General features: G+C 37.1%; 1 long non-coding RNA gene and 1 other non-coding gene across 2 annotated transcripts; one reads left to right on the top strand and one right to left on the bottom strand.

Annotated features, from left to right (window-relative positions):
• Window positions 1–417: 417 nt before the first annotated feature.
• On the bottom strand, window positions 418–22,668 carry LOC132658340 (uncharacterized). The gene is made up of 2 exons (XR_009597811.1): window positions 20,610–22,668; window positions 418–2,423 (listed from the first exon to the last, which is right to left on the bottom strand). It is a non-coding gene; the product is annotated as an uncharacterized LOC132658340 (long non-coding RNA).
• On the top strand, window positions 22,514–22,585 carry TRNAS-GGA (transfer RNA serine (anticodon GGA)). The gene has a single exon. It is a non-coding gene; the product is annotated as a tRNA-Ser (tRNA).
• Window positions 22,669–22,883: the final 215 nt, after the last annotated feature.

Below are 22,883 nucleotides of genomic sequence, written 5' to 3'. Positions count from 1 at the left end.
CAATTGGAAGGAGACTTAGAGGTAATTTAGATCTCAGGTCAAGAAAACTCATATATCTTCAATACCCAGACTAGTAATCAAATATCTGACTTAGGTCAGGTGTAAAATTAAAAGGAGGCTCCGTGAGCTGAGAGGACCCAAAAGAAACAACGCCCTAGCAGCAATGAGCATACCTACCACCCAGATCTTGGTTTTTAATACCTTTCTCTAATAAAAGGAACCAAGGCTCCTGGAGAAATGGAAGATTCTAGGACTGGGAAAGAAAATGTAAAACATGAATCTTGAGCATCTTATAGTATCAGAAAGTAAGAAAGAGCTTGAAAAAAGGTTCAAACTCATGTTGATAAGAGTGAGGCAAAGAATAGAATCCAACTGAAAAAGCTTCAGAAAACAAATGCTAGGACAATCCACAAAGTATAAAATAAATATCCATGAGTTCATATTGGAATAAGTGATAGAATAAATTTTAAAAGGAGAAAAAACACAAATCTCCCATACAGAAAAAAACCAAGTAATTTGTAGAGATATTTCACATGAAGGGGCAAGAGCATAACTCGCCACTCCTTAAATGTGGGTTGCACATATTTCAGTTCAGTTCAGTTCAGTCACTCAGTCGTGCCCAACTCTTTGTGACCCCATGAATCGCAGCATGCCAGGCCTCCCTGTCCATCACCAACTCCCGGAGTTCACTCAGACTCATGTCCATCCAATCAGTGATGCCATCCAGCCATCTCATTGTCTGTCGTCCCCTTTTCCTCCTGCCTGCAATCCCTCCCAGCATCAGAGTCTTTTCCAATGAGTCAACTCTTCGCATGAGGTAGCCAAAGTACTGGAGTTTCAGCTTTAGCATCATTCCTTCCACACCCAGGGCTGATCTCCTTTAGAATGGACTGGTTGGATCTCCTAGCAGTCCAAGGAACTCTCGAGAATCTTCTCCAACACCACAGTTCAAAAGCATCCATTCTTCGGCACTCAGCTTTCTACATATAGTTACTTCCTTCTAAAGTATATAGCGTGGAAAGGAAGAAAAAGTACCTTTATAGTGGAATAGCCTAACAAACACTGCTTCAGCCAGGTGATCAGATCAATATCAGCAGTCAAAAATCATGTTGACAGTAGGTACTGTTGATAGGTACTGTTGAGATGATGTCATGAGAATGGTGCTTTACTATCTTCCTCCTCCAAACTTACAACCCTAGTCTATTTATGAGAGAAACATCAAACAAATTTCTATAGATTAGCATCCTACAAAATACCCTGCCAGAATTCCTCAAACCTGTCATAGTCATCAAAAACAAGGAAAAGTATGCAAAAATGTTACAGCCCAGGAGACATGATGACTAAATGAAATGTAGTATCATGGACAGGATCCCAGAACAGAAGTCTTACTGAGTCTAAACTTGTACTGCTCACAGCCCAATAAGCCAATACACTGAGGGATGAGTTGTTGGGGCAGGGGGTAGTGACTTTATTTGGAAAAACAGAAGACCAAGAAGATGGTGAAGTAGTGTCCCAAAGAACCATCTGGCCTGAATTAGAATTAAGGCTTTTTTATATTAAAAGGGGAGGGGGTGTGGCTGACTGTTGCAAATTTCTGGGTGCAGGAATCGTTTGTTCTTGTACCTAGGTTCTTGGATCTATGTTTGGTCACAATGTGCCATAAACCTCTGGCAAGACAAATGTTATTCTCCATTCTGCAGCCTTTTATCTCTATATAAATGGAAAAGCTATGACCTTTATACTTTTAAAGGTCATAGCCTTGAGAATGGGCTATTCTGTATATTTCAGGCTATAGGCAATATATATATATATATATATATATATTTTTTTTTTTAACAAAAGGTGCAGAGCCAACATGACTAAGTACAGGCCACAGAACATGAAGATTAGACCTACAGGAATAGATCTAATCTATTCCTGGTATCTGGTCAATTTTTCAGTAAATACAAGACTATTCAAAAATGATGTCTATGAATTTAGAAAAGATATTCTTTTCTTTTTTTAATTTATTATTTTTATTGAAGGATAATTGCTTTACAGAATTTTGCTGTTTTCTGATGAAGGAGTAGGGCTATGATATACTAGAAAGTGAATGTTCTGCCTATCTGGCATTTTGAAGGCTGACAAAACACAATGGATTTGTCTTGCAATGAAACCTGTCCGTAGGTGTCAAATTTGTTACCCCTAATCTAGTCAGGCTCCTTCAATAATTGGGTCAGAGTCCCATCTTGAAAGGTTTACCAAAGTCACACAACTATCAGTTGCAGAGTCTGGCCCCCGAAGTCAACTTCCTTCACTTCTGGGAAGTGTTCTTTCCTCTGCTGCTGAGGTGATGCATATCCGTGAAAGTGGCTGGCGTAGTGACCAGACAGTTCATCTTTGCTCTGGAGTTTAGATGTGTGTGAACAGACCAACACTGAAACCTGTTGCAAGAGAAAAGCAAAATACAGGAAACAAAATTCTAAACACATCTATGAGAAGGGCAATTTTATCCTTTGTCAAACTTTTTTTTTTTAAAAAAACAAAGTACCATAATTCTTTATCATGTCATGAAGTTCACAGTAGCTAAAACTGATGAACAAAGAATAGTAAACTTGTGGGTCTTTATTTTCTACAATGGTAATGAGGATAGAATTAAAAAAATCTGGAGATTTAGAAAAAATCTGTAATTATTCAAATGTTACACAATGAGATATTTAAGTAGGAGTCAAAACACAGCTAATTCCTAACTTGGCCAAGCTATAATTTTCATGACTATGGATATGACAGAACCTAATGATAAAGCTAGGAAAATGTTGCTGTGGTTGAATACTTTGATGTTATTAATGCACTTTAAGATGAATTGATATTCTTATAAATGAGAAATGAGCATAGCATATGAACATAAAATAGGTTTTACAGAAATGTTATTAATCTTTTAACATGAGAGTATTTTACATTAATCACCAGTTTGGAAATTGACTATTTTTATTTTGAAAAATTGGCTATAATTTTAAAGACCTCTAAAGCTAACTATTGATTTTAAAAAGGGCATACTTAGTAGAAAGAAAATGTGTTTTTTTTTCACCATCAAATCAAACCCTTGGAGTTTGACTGATTGGTCCAAGTTCCCATCTTCTTTCTGTTGTGTTAAAACTTGGCAATAGTTCTGAGAATTTGCTATGGATTATCTCATTTAATTTTTAATATCAATACAACCCTCAGAGACAGAATTACAGTTTTAGGACTTCAAAGATGTGAACACGGAAGATGACAGCTAGTAAGTGGCAAAATTGGGACTTCTGTACTTATCGTCTATGTTCTACTGGCATACTTTAGTTATTTATAAAAATGAAAAACTGATCATTATCATATCTACTTAAAACCCTGCAAAGGCTTCCCATTTCTTTTAGAAGCAAGACTTGGGAAAGTCTTTCCCTATAAATTCTTGCTACTCATCACCACCCCCCAGAGAAGATCAGGTGGCCTTGTTATATGTTTACATATAACAAATATCTCTAAAATAATTATCTTGTAATTTTTATTTTACAGTGCTTATCACAAATCCGATTGTATATTGGATTATTTATTCAATAGCTTTTATCCCATAACCAGTAAACTCTTTCAGGACAGAGACCATATAGTTCATCACTGTTTCCCCAGTACTTGGAACAGTCCCAAGGACATAGCCTATGATGGAGAACATTTATTGAAGAAATAAATGGTAAAGAACAGTCTATTTAAATAGGACAGCATAAGATTTAAATAGAGTTTCTTAGACTACTTGTCTTACTCTATAATCCATGTGGAGGACTTACTAATATAGTAAGACTTTTTTTACTATCATAATTAAAAGAGTTTGGATTGAGTTCTAGAACTGAAATCTGTTCTTCATTCAATTATATGAAAAGGGGGCCCAAGTATATCAAAGTTTGTTCACACATTTTTCTATTTATTATTTTTTGGCATTATCACACCAAGAAATTTCAGATTGTTGTAATCATTGCCCTTACTATTGTCTAAATTATTTTTAGTTGTTTACCTTTTTGTTTTGGGAGTTTTCAAATATATGTATGTGTACATATACACATATATTATCATATATATGATATATATATTATATCATATATATGATATTTTATATCATATATATATATAACTTTGCAGACAATGGTCCATATAGTCAAAGCTAGGGTTTTTCCAGTAGTCATGTATGGATGTGAGTGCTAGTCCGTAAACATTAATGAGTGCCACAGAATTGATGCTTTAGGATTGTGGTGCTAGAAAATCCTCTTGAGAGTCCCTTGGACTGCATGGAGATCAAACTAGTCAATCCTAAAGGAAATCAACCCTGAATATTCAGTGTAAGGACTGCTGCTGAAGCTGAAACTCCATTGTTTTGGCCCCTGCTATGAAGCGCTGAATCTTGGAAAAGACCCTGATGCTGGGAAAGATTGAAGGTGAAAGGAGATGGGTGCAGCAGAGGATGAGATGGTTAGTTAGTATCGCCAACTCAATGGGCATAAATTTGAGCAAACTCTGGGAGGACAGAGGATCCTACTGTGCTGCAGTCCATGGGGTCACAAAGAGTCAGACACAACTTAGCGACTGAACAACAACATATGTATTCAAATATATACATATACTTTCAAATATATATGTATATATATTTGAAATTTTCCATAATTTCCATAAAAATTCCATTAAAATAACTTTTTATTATGGGACTTTTCAAATATATACGTACATATTTAGTATACATACACACATATATATTTTATTATGGGAATTTGAAAATTCCCATAATAAAAAGGTATACATTATATGTGTATTTATATATGTATACACACATATACACATATATATCTATACGAAGAAAGAGGAGAAAAATAAACCATATATGCTAATTATATAGTTTCAGCACTTATTATAATAATATTTGGCCATTCTGTTTCATCAATACTCCCATCCATTCCCACTTCTAAATTGTTTGAAAGCAATTCCCAGACTGATAAGTCTTATTGTAAATATTTCAGTATTTTTCTCTATAAGGAAAGGATTTTTAAATCTAATACATTTATAATACCATTATAAACATTTGATATTTCTTTGATATCATCGCATCTGTTTTCAGTGTTCACATTTGCTCAACTGTCTTATAGAAATTAAACTTATTTTTCCCTTTATTTTAATTGGGTCCTAAATAAGATACATACAGTGCAAATGGTTGGTTTCTCTTTTAAAATATAGATTTCCTGTCTTCTTTATTTTCTTATTATCTAGAGTCAAATAAATCATCCTCACTTGAGAAGCAGTTTAACCAATGATATTTACCCAAAGGCAATTCTATGCCTGTATCCACGTGAAGAATTATTGGTTCTATAAAATATTAATAACTATGTCCCTAGTTGTCACTTGCAGCATTTTAAATTAGAATCAGATAATTTGATCCTTGTCAAATTCCATATGGCACTTGTAGCCAGGATGGAGGGAGCAAGAATTTTGTGAAGAAAATAAGTTTTCCCTCTGGTATGCTAGGTAAAATTTTTCAACCAGCTTATTGTTTTGGCTATTCCATGGTTGACAGGAAAGGCTAAAGAAAGGCTAAAATGATAATCATCACTGTCTTTCAGAGTGTCGCAGTTGATAGGATTTTAAATGTTTTCTCTACTATTGACCGAAGCAGAGTAAGAATGGGTGATGGAATAACATACAAAATGCAGAAATAAAGCCATCTAGTCCAAGAAGCTCACCAATGTGCAATATATAATCATGACTCTTTCCTCCTCTGCAGACAGAATGAAGTGTTTAATGATTGGGAGAAGGCAGAATAAGACAAATATTTTCAAGAATATTTTTAAATGAATTCACATTGTAGTGGTTTTGGATTTTGTGTACTTGCTTTGTCTAGATGGCTGACATCTCCCATTTTTCAAAATCTGTGTATGGCTTGGTTTGTGCTAATAAATTCTCTCATCACCTCTATTCATTTGTCATGTACAGGATTGTTTATCCTTAGAATTTTTGAGGGTTCCATTTACTTATTCTTGTTCCATAATGCACTGCTTTTAATAAACAGAGAAGCTGCTACTGACTCATTACAAGTAGCTTTTCCAGTTGCCGTAAAGAGAGGATGCTTAAATTAAAAGCCATTATATCCACGAGAGCTATTTAGAGTTCCAGCTGTGACTTTAAAACAGAGCAAAGGGGCCTATCCTATATAAATATCTGATACTGAACAATGAGTACCGAGTTCTGGTCAGTTCATTCATTTGTGCTTAGTAATCATCCATTATGTTCTAGGTCAGTGGTTCTTTACTTGACTGCCAATTGCATTTACTTGTTAATCTTAAAACAAGGTGAGATAGCGATGCATGATTTTCTTGCTCCAGAGAGTCTGGTTTAATTGTCCTGGATTGGACCTGGGCATCTATCTGTTTAAAATCTCCCTGTGTGTTTCTAATGTAGAGCAAGTCTGAGCATTCTTCTAGATACCAGATACAGGGCAAACCAGGAAGATGATAAGGAAACATGTTCTGGAGTGAAAAAGGAGGACCATAAACAAATAGCTTAGACAAATTCACGACCATGATAGATTCATTTAATGCTCAATTCAACAAAAAGGTAGAAATACAGGGAAAGTGTAGAGAGGTACCAAGGGGGAGTTACTTCAGATCACGTAGTCAAGGGAAAACGTTTTGGGGTCAGGTGAGAATTGAATAGAATGTTGAATGAGTTTATTATGCTCAAGAGGAGTGGAGAAAGAAAGTTAATTCTTTAAAGATGAGTCAAAATATGTCAATATCCATTTTAATGTTAAGAGCTTTATTTTTTTCCCAGCAAGTTAAGACTCAGGACTCAACATTTTAATAGTTTAAAATTTTTTTGACATTTACCTTATACCAGGCACTGTGCTTGGCACTGGGGGTACAAAGATGAATAAAGCATAAGAAAATTTTAATATACTGCCTCACAAATGAACATATTTGATGTAACATGGACTGTACTGACATGGAGGTAATTTCAGGAGGGAGCTTGTGACCCACCAGTGGGAACCCACCAGGTTCCCTTTAATATATTCAAGGGACTACTCTCTCAGCCTGTTTTCTGCTTAGCATTTCTTCCCTTAATTTTGACTTTTGCCTTCACAGTTTAGAAAGCTGGCTTTAAATGAAAAAGCTGCCTTTTGTTAAGCAATTGCTCTGATCTTCGGATACAATTGATCAGTTGAGTCATTTAGCATAAGACCATTTGCTTCTCTGCTAGGGACAGTAGTGATTTAAAATGAATAAAATGTAGTTAATTATTTGGATAAATTTAAGAAAAGCCAGTAAAACAGAAAAGAACATAGTCAATCACAATGCAAAATTATAAGCGCTATACTAAGGTGTGCAAACAGTGTGTGGTTGAGTGGAGGAGCCAGTGAGGAACTTACACTGATAATAAACCTTGCTGCTGAGATCCAGGTACCTCAGGGGGCTAGTGCTGACTCTATTCATATTTACTGTACAAAACTGGTGTGACCAAAATAAAGCGGGTTTTGATTGAGCCTCACCATCAAGGTGATTAATTAGGTCATTAGTCCATTATTTAAGAACATCTTGGGGGACAGTTAAAAGAATGTCTATCCTTCCATAATCAGTGTATTCATTCTGACTCTTTTTCAGTGGTTTTTATCTTTTTGCTCTACTTTACTTTCACTTCAGAAGCAATTCTAGGTGATTTTTAATGGCCCATCAACACCCCAAGGTAACATTTTGTGATTGGGTTTTACAGAAACCATGAATAGGACTTAACAGAGAAATAAGTACAGATGAAAACAGAAGCTGAATAATAATAGTAATTTCACAACACTTTTCCACCTGGTAACTTAAAACATCTTGTGAAATACAAATAAGGATGCTGAGAATTCCCAGTGGGAAGGTGACAAAAATCATAGCTTCCCTTTAGAGAGGGAATTTTCCCTGAGAATCTCTGTGGAAGAGAAAAGTGAGGTGATATAATTGTTTTATAGTGCCTCTAAAAATATCCTTGAGGAAAGAGTTTCCTTGTGCTAAACCAAATTTTCTACACAGTAACTGGTGGTTATGGATACTTTCATTACTTGCAACAGTAGTAAACCTTCAATAAGTATCTGTTATTATCAACATCATTCAGCCTTTGGTTCAGCGGTAAATCTCCAGACTGGATCTCAACTGTGTATACCAAAAGGTTTCCCTGTTTTACATAGAGTTATTCTACATTTTCTATTTGATCCCATTCTTCTATAAATTGACTTTACCTTACTAAACTGTAAGATTGATGTGGGCAGGGAACTCTATCCTAACACACAGGTTGGTCTTAAGAACATAGTATTGTTTACACCTTAACTGAGGCATCATTGAGATGCAGGAGCTGTGTATATTTAAGGAGTACAGCTTGATGTTTTGATATATTTATTCACTGTGAAATGACCACTATGACCAAGCTGTTACCGTAACCTCACATAGTGACCATTTCCTTCCTCCTTTCTTCCCACTTTCCCTTCCTCCCTCCCTCCCTCCCTCCATTTCTCTGTCTATCTCACTCTCTCTTTCTTTTTGTGCTGAGGAAACTTAAAACCTACCCTCTTAGAAAAGATCAAGAATGCCAGATGGTTGGAGCCATCAAATTTTCTGTGATCTTCTCTCATCTCTCCTAGGTAAAAGACAATATGTTTATTCTTTCAGTGCCTCCGTGAAAAGCCATTATAGTATTCTGCAGTTTGTATGTTTGTTATTTATATCTGCCTTCCTCATGAGATTATAAATCATGTAAAGACAGAGGCCATGGAGTTTCATGTCTTTTTTCCTCTGGGCCTATGAAAATTTGTAGCCACAAAGTGGAGACCCAAGAGATGCACACTGCATGGAATTTAATCATTATATTTTCCTGTTCAGCATTCAAAATCTGTCTTCTGGGACAATAGTTTCTTGGCATAGAGAACATTATGTAGTTGGTTGGTATTTTCTTCGTGTTGAGAACTAAATCTTACTATGTACTCAGAATTTCTTTATCTTATTTTTTCCATCTTAAGAAAATTTTCCATCTTGTTCTGATTATTACTTGAATCAAAATCTGTAATTTTTTCCTGTGAAATGAGTGAATCTCAATCTTGCTTTTTTATTTGATACATTATTAAATTACTGTTTTGTTTATTTTAAAGGACATTAAAAGTAAGGAGCATGATGAAAGCAATGGAGATTTTGTGGCAAAATATTTTCTAGAAATGTTTCATCAGGGAGTAAAACAAGCAAGTAATGTATTTCTCCCCAGACTTCAAATGCTAAAACTAAGGCCTTATATTCTAGCGATCAGCAATGTGACAATGTCAAGCTTTTACCTTTCACTGTAGTGAGCTGGAGTCCAAGAATTTACTTTCAAACATGAATACTATAACAAAAGTCTTAGATTCAATAAGCAATCGACATTTGCAGAAGTAGAAGCAAGGCTACAATTCATCCATTTATTTATCAAGGACACAATATGCACTCAGATGAGTTTGTTAGAAACTTCCTGCCTTTGAATATCACTGGGGTACATTTTCACTTATAATGCTTTACCATGTCAGAAAGAAAAATAACACTCACCCTGCAGAATTTTCAATTTGTTCTTTTCTCTGTTTTGACTTCCCTTCTCTCACTGCATTCTGGATTTATTTTTCAGGATTTAAGGCTCTTTTCTTCTAGAAAGACCTTGAAGACCCTCAAGTCTAGTTTTTTGTAGCAGACACTTTGGGTGCTCAACACACTCGCTCTCCCCCTACATTTTTGTATATAGAGACCTCAGAGAAGAATACTTACACACCCTCTTTCCCCTGCAGCTATAAGTGACCATGTGATAGAGTGGGGACCAATGAACCAAAGAAGAAAGTCCCGCTAAGAGAAGTGGTTTGCCTTCTCTTCCCCATCCTCTTCCTCCTTGGAATGTGCAAATGATATTGTAGGTCCAGAAATCACTTTGTGACCCTGAAGAATCCAGCCACATGCTAAAGATGGCAGAGCTGACATACAGAAGGAGCCTAGTTCCTTGACAACATTGTTTAACAAATACACTAGCCCTGGACCATGTCCTTTTGGATTTTTTTTTCCTGTGAGATGAAAATGAATTACTTAAACAGCAATAATTTTTCATTTTTTGCTATTCACAGTGTATGCTTTTAACCAGTATAATCTTCTGTTCACCCATTCCAGACTGAGTTGAATTCAGAATTCAACTTTCTCTACGTGTAGGATTTAGAAAAAGTCCAGTAGATTAGATATCCTCCTTCTCTCCTTCCTCTTTCTTCCTTATTTCCCTCTAATTCAAATTCTACTATTAGCTTTACCATTAGATTTAATGTAATACATTTCTCTGAATTTCTTCTCTTGAATAAGTGTTATATATTTTAAAGGACTAGATCTGATAGACAGAGTGCCTGATGAACTATGGATGGAGGTTCATGACATTGTAAGGGGACAGGAATCAAGACCATCCCCAAGAAAAAGAAATGCAAACAAGCAAAATGGCTGTCTGGGGAGGCATTACAAATAGCTGTGAAAAGAAGGGAAGCGAAAAGGAAAGGAGAAAAGGAAAGATATACCCATTTGAATGCAGAGTTCCAAAGAATAGCAAGGAGAGATAAGAAAGCCTTCCTCAGCAATCAATGCAAAGAAATAGAGGAAAACAATAGAATGGGAAAGATTAGAGTTCTCTTCAAGAAAAATAGAGATACCAAGGGAATATTTCATGCAAAGATGGGCTCAACAAAGGCCAGAAATGGTAGGGACCTAACAGAAGCAGAAAATATTAAGAAGAGATGGCAAGAATACACAGAAGAACTATACAAAAAAGATCTTCACAACCCAGATAATCACGATGGTGTGATCAATCACCTAGAGCCAGACATCCTGGAAGGTGAAGTCAAGTGGGCCTTAGGAAGCATCATTATGAACAAAGCTAGTGGAGGTGATGGAATTCCAGTTGAGCTATTTCAAATCCTGAAAGATGATGCTGTGAAAGTGCTGCACTCAATATGCCAGCAAATTTAGAAAACTCAGCAGTGGCCACAGGACTGGAAAAGGTCAGTTTTCATCCCAATTCCAAAGAAAGGCAATGCAAAAGAATGCTCAAACTACCACACAACTGCAATCATCTCACATGCTAGTAAAGTGATGCTCAAAATTCTCCAAGCCAGGCTTCAGCAATATGTGAACCGTGAACTTCCAGATGTTCAAGCTGGTTTTTAGAAAAGGCAGAGGAACCAGAGATCAAATTGCCAACATCTGTTGGATCATGGAAAAAGCAAGAGAGTTCCAGAAAAACATCTATCTCTGCTTTATTGACTATGCCAAAGCCTTTGACTGTGTGGATCACAATGAACTGTGGAAAATTCTGAGAGAGATGGGAACACCAGACCACCTGACCTGCCTCTTGAGAAACCTGTATGCAGGTCAGGAAGTAACAGTTAGAACTGGACATGGAACAACAGACTGGTTCCAAATAGGAAAAGGAGTACATCAAGGCTGTACTTTGTCACCCTGCTTATTTAACTTATATGCAGAGTACATCATGAGAAACGCTGGACTGGAAGAAGCACAAGCTGGAATCAAGATTGCCGGGAGAAATATCAATAACCTCAGATATGCAGATGGCACCACCCTTATGGCAGAAAGTGAAGAGGAACTCAAAAGCCTCTTGATGAAAGTGAAAGAGGAGAGTGAAAAAGTTTGCTTAAAGCTCAACATTCTAAAAACAAAGATCATGGCATCTGGTCCCATCACTTCATGGCAAATAGATGAGGAAACAGTGGAAACAATGGCTGAGTTTATTTTTCTGGGCTCCAAAATCACTGCAGATGGTGATTGCAGCCATGAAATTAAAAGACACTTACTCTTTGGAAGGAAAGTTATGACCAACCTAGATAGCATATTAAAAAGCAGAGACATTACTTTGCCAGCAAAGATCCGTCTAGTCAAGGCTATGGTTTTTCTAGTGGTCATGTATGATGTGAGAGTTGGACTGTGAAGAAAGCTGAGTGCCGAAGAATTGATGCTTTTGAACTGTGGTGTTGGAGAAAACTCTTGAGAGTCCCTTGGACTGCTACGAGATCCAACTAGTCCATTCTGAAGGAGATCAGTCCTGGGTGTTCATTGGAAGGACTGATGTTGAAGCTGAAACTGCAATACTTTGGCCACCTGATGCGAAGAGCTGTCTCATTTGAAAAGACCCTGATGCTGGGAAAGGTTGAGGGCAGGAGGAGAAGGGGACAACAGAGGATGAGATTGTTGGATGGCATCACCAACTCGATGAACATAGGTTTGTGTGGACTCCGGGAGTTGGTGATGGACAGGGAGGCCTGGCGTGCTGCAGTCCATATGGTCGCAAAGAGTTGGACAAAACTGAGCGACTGAACTGAACTGAATTATTATGTACGATAATATTTTCATGAAGCCTTGTGCAATCTTCAAAAAATGTATGTTTACCATCTGTATGGCTTTTTGGTGAGTTTTATGTCATAAGAGAGAAATGAATCTCCAAGACTTTAAAGGTCTCACAAAAGAATAACTGTATGAACATGCATATTTTCAAAATACTCTTTGTTTACAGCTACTGCATATTCTTTGGTTTTCTCTGAAGATGATAAGTTAATATAAGTTGAATATTTGTCTAAATAACAATGAATCTTTGCAGTGTAGAATAAATATTTCAAGGAACATGGCTCAGATTCTAGTTCTATTCTAATAAGAACTTGAATGAACTCAAATTGTTGTTTCAACTTCTAATTTATAAACATAAATAGAAATATTTCACTTAGTCTTTTCAGTAGGATGTAGAGAGAATCTATCAAGATATTAAGTTGAAATAATACAATGTACTTGGTGAAGGCAAGATATAATGCTATTAATTATTAACAACAATTCTAAAGTGTGAATACTAGAATTGTTTCAAACCAGGTGTATTCGCTAAGTATAAAGAGAAATTTACTGTTTCTTCTACATCTTCTTTTTTATTTGGCTGGATCATACCCGTGAAGCCATTAGGGAGTGAAGAGAAACCTACTTGTTTTCCTAACTCCATTTCCAACTCCATTTGGGGGGTTATTTTCATCCTAAAAATCAGTCTGTATACTGATGTGTGAAACTGATGAAGAATGGTAAAAACATTAGTATATTTCTTTCCAGGCTGTGATTAGGCTACTAAGAAAGCCTACTTCTTATGAATTCTCAAGCTCCCAGAAAAGTTGTTGGAAATGAAGTGTTCTGGGGAGGGAAAGTCTCTACCAAAAGAATGCACTGAACATATTCATTCCTTTAAAAAAAGAGAAGCAAGAATATCAGTCCAAAAGCAATGGAATTGGTCATAATCATATGAAGGAGCCCAAATACCAAGACAGAAGCTTTCTACTGCTTCAGTGATTCATTCCAGCAAGAGCTATGGGAGAGAAAAACAAGTCAGGAGGTGGATCTACCCCCAGTTCAAGTTTTGCTAAGTGGACTATAAAAGAGGAAAAACATTCAACATGAAAGTTCTACATGAGGACCCAAATGCACATACATATTAGTAATTCTTTGAAAATAGGGAAAGCTATTTTGTACCTGACTGAGAACACCCTTAACGCTGGAAAAGAATTTAATTTTCTCTTATAATGTATTTCAAAGTCTCATGATATGTCTTAAAATATCTGCTTTTATATAAAATCTGTCTGCCTGAAGTGACCTTCTTCTAGGTTATGAATAGTTATATTCTGGTTTCAGTTTTTTTCCATTGGTCAAGCTTATTTTTGTATTTAATATACATGAACATTTTAGAATATGTCCTTCTTAGATTATCTAGCTGGGCTTTGCTGCTGCTGCTGCTGCTAAGTTGCCTCAGTCGTGTCCAACTCTGTGTGACCCCATAGATGGCAGCCCACCAGGCTCCCCTGTCCCTGGGATTCTGCAGGCAAGAACACTGGAGTGGGTTGCCACTGCCTTCTCCAGTGCATGAAAGTGAAAAGTGAAAGTGACGTCACTCAGTCGTGTTGGACATGACTGAGCCTACCTTATAGGAGAATATATTTAACTAGGTCATCTCCATAAACAGTTACATTTTATACATGTATCTTTTAAAATTGTAATATTCATAAAGAGTACTTTATATTTCTATTTGTAACTTAAGTATGCCATTTATTAATTAAATTAAGTTCCACCCATTTCATACTACTGCACCTGGTGGGAAGCCCCCGCTCGTACTGGTACCTCCCCAAAGCTACTTCTGCTTCTGGGGGCCAAGCCCTCACACCTGCAAGCCCATGGCAATCAGAACCCAGACACAACAGGAGGGTGCATGACAGCCCACACAGGTGATACCCCTGGAGCACCTAGCTCTCATGACCAAGAGTTTACACTCCTGGGCCCCACAGAACATCTTCTACATAAGGCCACTCTTTTAACACTGGGAGATGAAGCTGATATATCTAATACATGAAACAAACACAATGTGTCAGGCAAAATGAGAAGACAGAGAACACCTTCTAAACAAAAAACCAAGACAAAACCCCAGAAAGAACTAAACAAAACAGAGATAGGCAATTTACCAGACAAAGAGTTTCAAGTAATGGCCATAAAGATCATTGTACTCAGGAGAAGAAAAAAACATACTCAGTGAGAACTTCAACAAAGAGATGGGGGGAAAAAATCAATCAGAACTGAAGAATACAATAATTGAAATGAAAAACACACTGGAGGTCATCTACAGGAGATTAGAGGATGCAGAAGAACAGATCAGCATGTTGGAAGACAGGGTAGTAGAAATCACCTAAATGGAAGAGCAATAAGAAAAAAAAATAAGCGTACTTTAAAAGACCTCTGGTAAATTACGCATGCTAACATTTTCATTATAGGAGTCTCAGAAGGAGAAGAGAGAGAGAAAAGGACGGAAAATCTATTTGAAGAAATAGTGGCTGAAAACTTTCCTAACTTGGTGAAGAAAACAGACGTAGAAGTCCAGAAAGTGCAGGGAGTTGCAGACAACATGAACTCCAAAATATTCACATCAATACACATAATTCAAATGTCAAAAGTTTTTTTTTTTTTTAAGAGAGAATCTTTAAAGATAAGAGGAAAAGAGATAACTGTGTACAAGGGAACCTTTATAAAACTATTAGCTAATTTCTCAGTACAAAGTGTACAGGACAGAAAAGATCGACTCAATACACTCAAAGTGTTAAAAGGAAAAAAACTTACAGCCAAGAATACACAGCAAGGTTATCATTTCAAACTGAAGGAAAAATAAAATGTTTCTCAGACAAGCAAAAACTAAAGGAGTTCATCACTATTAAATTGTTCATGCAAGAAATATTAAAGGAATTTCTTTTAATGGAAAAGAAAAAGATATAACTAGAAACAAAATTTTGAAAGAAAAAAATCTCACTGGTAAAAGTAAACACATAGTAAAGGTAAAAGGTCAGCCAGTTTAAAGCTAGTATGAAAGTTAAAGATCAAAAGTAGTAAAATAATATATGTTTAAAATAATTAATTAAGTAATACACAAATAAAAAGATATAAAATATGACATCAAAAACAAAATGTTGGGGGGAGAAAAATGTAGTGTTTTTAGAATGTGCTCAAACTTAAGTGATTTTCAACATAAAATAGACTGCTATACACATAGACTGCTATATATGAAACTTATGCTAACCTCAGATCAAAAAATCTGTAATAGATCTATAAAATAGAAAGAGAAAATTGTACAAATGTGACACTAAATAAAATCATCAAATCACAAGGGAAGAGAACAAAAGAAGAGGAAAAAAGAAAACAAAAGAACTACATAATCAGGAAACAATTTACAACATGTTAGCAATTAATAATCATTAATTATTTTAATGTAAGTAGATGAAATGCCCAAATCAGAAGACATAGAATGATGGTATAGAAAAAAAAATCCATAAATATGCTGTCCTATGAGACTCACTTCAGATTTGTTCCCTGGTGGTTCAGATGGTAAAGAATTCACCTGCAATGCAAGAGACCTTTACACCTAAAGGAACTAGGAAAAAAAATAACAGCCTAAAATTAGTAGGAGGAAGGAAATAACAGCCCTGACTAGAAATAAATGAAGGGGAGACTGAAAAAATAATAGAAAAGATCAATGACAATACAACGAGTTTCTTTGAAAGCTAAACAAAATGATAAACTTTAAGGCAGGTTCATCAAGAAAAAAAGGAGGGACCAAAGAAATATATCAGAAATGAAAAAAATTACAGTCAACACCACAGAGATGTGAAGGATCATAAGAGATCACTGCAAGCCATTATATGCCTACAAACTGGACAACCTAGAAGAAATGGACAAATTTTTAGAAACATACAGCCTACCAAGACTGTCTAGTCAAGCCCATGGTTTTTCCAGTGGTCACGTATGGATGTGAGAGTTGGACTATGAAGAAAGCTGAGTGCCGAAGAATTGATGCTTTTGAACTATGGTGCTGGAGAAGACTCTTGTGAGTCCCTTGGACTGCAAGGAGATCCAACCAGTCCATCCTGAAGGAGATCGGTCCTGGGTGTTCATTGAAAGGAATGATGCTGAGGCTGAAACTCCAATACTTTGGCCACCTTATGTGAAGAGTTGACTCATTGGAAAAGACCCTGATGCTAGGAGGGATTGGGGACAGGAGGAGAAGGGGAAGACAGAGGATGAGATGGCTGGATGGCATCACCGACTCGATGGACATGAGTTTGGGTGAACTCTGGGAGTTGGTGATGGACAGGGAGGCCTGGTATGCTGTGATTCACGGGGTCACAAAGAGTCAGACACGACTGAGCAACTGAACTGAACTGACTGACTGACCAAGACTTAGAAGAAACAGACAATTTGAACAGACCAATCACTAGAAGTGAAGTTGAATTTGTAATAAAACCCAAAACTCCCATCAACAGAAGTCAAGGACCAAATGCCTTTACAGAGAATTCTACCAAACATTTAAAGAGAGTTAATACAAGCTACACAAACAAACAGAAAGATATACCATCCTCATAATATGAATGGATAAAGATGCAATATACATATGTATATAATGGATAAAGATGTGATATATATATTATTGGACAACCAATAAGTGGAATATTATTAAGCCAAAAGAAAAAGCTTACCTTTTTAGATAATATGGATGGATCTAGAAGCTGTTATGTTAAATGAAATATCAGACAAATGTCATATATGATCTCACTTATATGTGGAATCTACAAACCAAAATGAAAACCAAAATGAAAACAGACTCATAGATACAAAATCAAACAGGTAGTTGCCAGAGGAAGGGGGTGGGGAGATAAGATAAGTGAATGGTACAAATCTTCAGTTATGAAATAAATAAGTAATTGGGGTATAATATCGGAGGAGCCTGGTAGGCTGCAGTCCATGGGGTCGCTAAGAGTCGGACACGACTGAGCGACTTTACTTTCACTTTTCACTTTCATGCATTGGAGAAGGAAATGGCAACTCACTCCAGTGTTCTTGCCTGGAGAATCCCAGGGATGGGGGAGCCTGGTGGGCTGCCATCTATGGGGTCGCACAGAGTCGGACACAATTGAAGTGACTTAGCAGCAGCAGCATACAACATAAAGAATGTATATATTGCAATAATTCTGCATGGTAACATGTTTACTAGACTTATTGTGATAATCATTTCATAATGTATGCAAATGTCAAATCAGTACATAATACATTTGAAAGTAGCATAATATTGAACATCAATTATATGTCACTAATAAAAAATGGAACTACGTTTCATAAGGCTATGCTGCTGCTGCTAAGTCGTTTCAGTTGTGTCCGACTCTGTGCGACTCCAGAGATGGCAGCCCATCAGTTTCCCCGTCCCTGGGATTCTCCAGGCAAGAACACTGCAGTGGCTTGCCATTTCCTTCTCCAGTGCATGAAAGTGAAAAGTGAAAGTGAAGTCGCTCAGTCTTGTCCGACTCCTAGCGACCTCATGGACTGCAGCCTATCAGGCTCCTCAGTCCATGGGATTTGCCAGGCATGAGTGCTGGAGTGGGGTGCCATTGCCTTCTCCTCATAAGGCTATAGTTGCCATAGATACTGATTCCTTTGGTGGATCTGGGAAAAATCAATTTAAACTCTTCTGGGAAGGATTCGTTATTCTAGACTTCATTAACAACATTTTGTGATTCATGCGAAGAGGTCAAAATACCAACAGTATGAGGAGTTTGGAAGAAGTTGATTTCCCCCTCGTGGATGACTTTGAGGAGTTCAAGACTTTGGTGGAGGAAGTAACTGCAGATGTGGTGGAAATAGCAAGAGAACTAGGATTAGCAGTAGAACGGGAAAATGTGACTGAATTGCTGCAATCTCAAAATAAAACTTAATGGATGAAGAGTTGTTTCTTATAAAAAAATGGTTTCTTGAGATGGAAACTACTGCTGGTTCATTGAAATGACAACAAAAGATTTAGACAATTAGATAATGTGACTGATAAGGCAACAGCAGGGTTTGAAGAGATTCAGTTCAATTTTGAAAGAAGTTCTGTGTGTAAAATGCTGCCAAACAGCATTGCATGTTACAGAGATATTGTTCCTGAAGAGTCATCAATGCAGCAAATTTGTCTTATTTTTAAAAATGGCCACAACCACTCCAAACTTTAGCAACCACCACCCTGCTCTGTCAACAACCATCAACATGGAGGCAGAACCCTTCACCAGCAAAAAGGTGATGACTGGCTGGTGCTCAGATAATGGTTAGCATTTTTTAGCAATAAAATATTTTAAAATTAAGGTATGTACATTTTTTAGACATTATGCTATAGTGGACTCCAGTATAGTGTAAACAAGGCTTCCCTGGTGACTCAGCAGTCAAGAATCCTGCAGTGTCACAGGAGACTCAAGAGATGTGGGTTCATCCCCTGGATGGGGAAGATCCCCTTGAGGAGGGCATGGCAACCCACTCCAGTATTCTTGCCTGAGAAATCCCATGGACAGAAGAGTCTGGCAGGTTGCAGTCCATGGGGTTGCAAAGAGTCTGAAATGACTGTGCTATTGAGCGTGCACGCATACACAGGCACACGCGCATGCACGCGCGCGCACACACACACACACACACACAGAGTTATATGTGCTATGAAAGCAAAGAAAAAATCTGTGTGACTGGCTTTATTGCTATATTTGCTTTATTGAGGTGGCCTGGAATAGAACCTCCAATATTTCCAATATATGCCTATAATTGACCACTGGTTCTTAACAAATTGACCAGATTCAGTTGGCTATTAAAATGGTGAGTTTTTTCACCAATGTAGTCAATTATTTTTCTTCCCAAAGTGACTTGGGATAGTTGGGTTTAATTTTTGTAATCAATGTGAAGGCTAGACTTGGATTTAGGAAAGTATGTGTGTGTGTGTGTGTGTGTACCATATGTATGTAGCATACATATCTGTTTGGTAAACTAGAAGAGAAACGTTTTGACTTTAAGAATAGTGAATCAAAAATGAATTACACATTGTGCTTTTTTGGCACCTTTTGATCTCTTGTGCTATTCTTGGTGGCAATGAAGTTTAGCCAATAATGTCAAAGCCTGGCTTCCAAAGCCCCTTTTAGAGGACTGATTCACATGTTTGTGATTGCATCTCTGTTTATGCAATGAAATATTTTTGGTTGTTGGTCTCTTTTAAAAGTTTCTAAAATAGAATTTTATCCTATTTACTTACCTTCTACTTGAAGGTAGAACTAAATAGTCAGTTTTTTTTTTTTATTAGCATGCACACAAAATTAAATAACTTCATATATTAATAGCTTTTCCACTTAAGAATTTGTCATTCAACTTATTGTAGGTGTTTGGCCCTTGGCAAGATTCTTTTTGTTATAAATAAGACCTGATATTTGCTCTTGAAGAACATGTTGTTTAGTTGGGAAACAGACACCTAAATGGTTGACCATAATATACAATAATGGGCTTCCCTGGTGGCTCAGATGGTAAAGAATCCACCGGCAATGTAGGAGGTTCAATCCCTGGGTTGGAAAGATCCCCTGGAGGGGGGCATGGCAACCCACTCCAGTATTTTTGCCTGAAGAATCCCCATGGACAGAGGAGCCTGGAGGGCTACAGTCCATGAGGTCACAAAGAGTTGGGCACAACTGAGTGACTAAACACAGTATACAATAAGAAGTGTTTTAAAGGACAGCAGAGAAGTCTCTGTAATTTGGAAGAGATGACGGTAAAATGAGGGTAATTAAATTGACAGAGCTTCACACAGTCATGTGGGTGAAAGCCTTCTGGTCAATGGCAGGTGAAAGAGAGTATTGATCTTGGCAGGGAAGCTGCAGTGAATTCTGATGATCTTGCTGAGAATCATAATTTCATAGCTCAGTGAGATTAGTATAACAGGGGAGTTTGAAGATACATATATAAATCTTTAGAAGAAAGAAGTTATACATATTTGAAGATAGTAGATGGGTAATAAAAGGACTTCTAAGCAGATTGTAACATTTTCTGCAGACTATTGAACTTTTCCCTATCCACGTTGAGGGGATTTTTTTTCCCCAGTATATACCATCACATCTAATCTTTATAAAACATGGACAAACCTCTGCAGAAGATCAGCAGTTGCTCTACCACTTCCTTGAAGACAAGTACATGTATACTCACTTTTGTTGGTAGCATTGCAGACAAGTCCCTGTGCCTCATTCCATCCTACTTCCTCAGTTCACATCCTTTCAACAGTGGAGCTGGCCAGGAATGGGCTTGAGTTTACTCTCCATACTATTTACATCCTATTTACATATAAAGGCTTTTCTCCTGCATGGAGTCAGTTCTTCTTCTGTGAGTATGATTTTTCAACTTCAACTGCTTCAGCGCTAGCTGGGCCTTTCCTTCAAAGCTTTATCTCTTCATATGAATTCTCTGCATATTTTCCTGCTTATGTATTATCCCAGTTGCAAATTCATTCCAGCTGCAAATTCATACAGCTGTGTCCTGTGGAAACATGTGGTCACAAAACTGAAAGCCAAAGAGATACAAAGATAGAATACATTAAACAAATTTTAACTCACAGCTAATTTTCAGAAAATTGACCTTAATAATACATCAGGCTTCCATTGGGTATTCAAATAATTGGAGCAAAACCTAGTATTATGCAGAGGTTTATCATAAAGAATGCCAACCATCAAGTTAAGTCCATGAATGATAAGAGCTTCATACAAGAATACATTGTAGTGGTATGATTAAATTATTGTCATTCAGTGTATTTCCTGACACCAACATGAAAACACACTATTCCTATGCAGTAGAAAACTAATTTATTTTGCTCATTGATAGGACAGACCAGTATTTATCTTCATGGATCTGTACTGAATAGTAAGTTATTGTAAAATAATTTTAATGCCACTATAGCAAAGAAACACTCCAAGATAAAGAGAAAATGCCCTGCACCAAAATCATTCTATCTATGGAGCCACTGTTTGTAGAAAGACCAGGAAAGTGATCCTTAAAGTTAGGGTCCTAGTCAAGGATCACACTTGTTTTGGACACTGTATGCCAATGAGAGCATCTTTGGGTGGATATCTCATAGTAACAAGTATGATCATAATCATTGTTAGTTCTCAAAACTGATTAAAATGTGTGTGTCATATGAATCATTGTGGAGATGTCATATATTTAAACCAAATCAGATAAAGTACTATTAAAATTTGTTTGAAGTTAGGACATTTTTAGAATCAATAAACCACTTTAAGACTTCTAAAATGCTAAAATGATGTATGTTCACTATATAAATACATGCTCACTATGAACTCTGTCTATAGAATAAAATTTAGTTATTTTTGATTTTTTACCTTTTGCCTGGTGGCTTTGGTTTAATATTCTTCAAGAGGGAGATGTGAAAAATAACATAAACTAATGACCTTCTGGAGTTAGAATGGTTGAATATTTTGACTGTGGCTTCCATTGTTATTTTAAGTAATTGGATCAAGAAGTGTCTCTTAAAACAATGTATATCAAGCAACATATAGCTTATATAAATCGAGGAATTTCATCTCTTGTGTCGATGAATAGAAGTTATTTATAAGGAATAGGGTAAAAGAAAAACCTACATGCTCCTAGTGTCCTTTCCCACTAGCCAGACATGGGACCTAAGACGCTGTCATTATAGATACTCCCTCTAGGTGATGATTCCATAGGACCTGGTAGGATCATGGATGAAATGTCCCCAGAGTACAACCTGGTATCCATAAGCACCTGGAATTCAGAAATCTCATCTTACACTTTGTGCTGTGTCTCTCAGTCCTGTCTAGCTCTTTGCAGCCCCCTGGACTGTAGCCCACCAAGCTCCTCTGTCCATGGGATTTTCCAGGCAAGAGTACTGCAGTGGGTTGCCATTCCCTTCTCCAGGGGATCTTCTCGACCCAGGGATCAAACCTGCATCTCTTAGGTCTCCTGCATCTACCACTGTCACCACCTGGGAAGCCCCTCATAATACCCAAACCATGTTTAGAGCACACTATGCTCAATATTGAAAAAGGCAATAATGAAATTTTCATGGTCTTTACAGGGCTTCCCTGGTGGCTCAGAGGTTAAAGTGTCTGCCTGGAATGCAGGAGACCCGGGTTCGATCCCTGGGTCGGGAAGATCCCCTGGAGAAGGGAATGGCAATCCCTGGGAGAAGGGAATGGCAACCCACCCCAGTACTCTTGCCTGGAGAACCCCATGGAGGGAGGAGCCTGGTAGGCTACAGTCCATGGGGTCGCAAAGAGTCAGACATGACTGAGCAACTTCACTCACTCACTCACTTACAATTATAAAGACACTAAGATGGTGGCTATGGTCTAAAAGAAAAAAAATATTTTTAAGGATTGTAAGAAAGAATGAAAGGACTTCCTGCATTAGATAAAGTTCATTTATTCATTCATCAGGAATCTATTAAGC

Source organism: Ovis aries, chromosome 1 (genome assembly GCF_016772045.2).
Source record: "Ovis aries strain OAR_USU_Benz2616 breed Rambouillet chromosome 1, ARS-UI_Ramb_v3.0, whole genome shotgun sequence".
Lineage (NCBI taxonomy): Eukaryota > Metazoa > Chordata > Mammalia > Artiodactyla > Bovidae > Ovis > Ovis aries.
The sequence above is the reverse complement of the archived record's forward strand: the minus strand, read 5'-3'. Positions and strand labels throughout refer to the sequence as shown.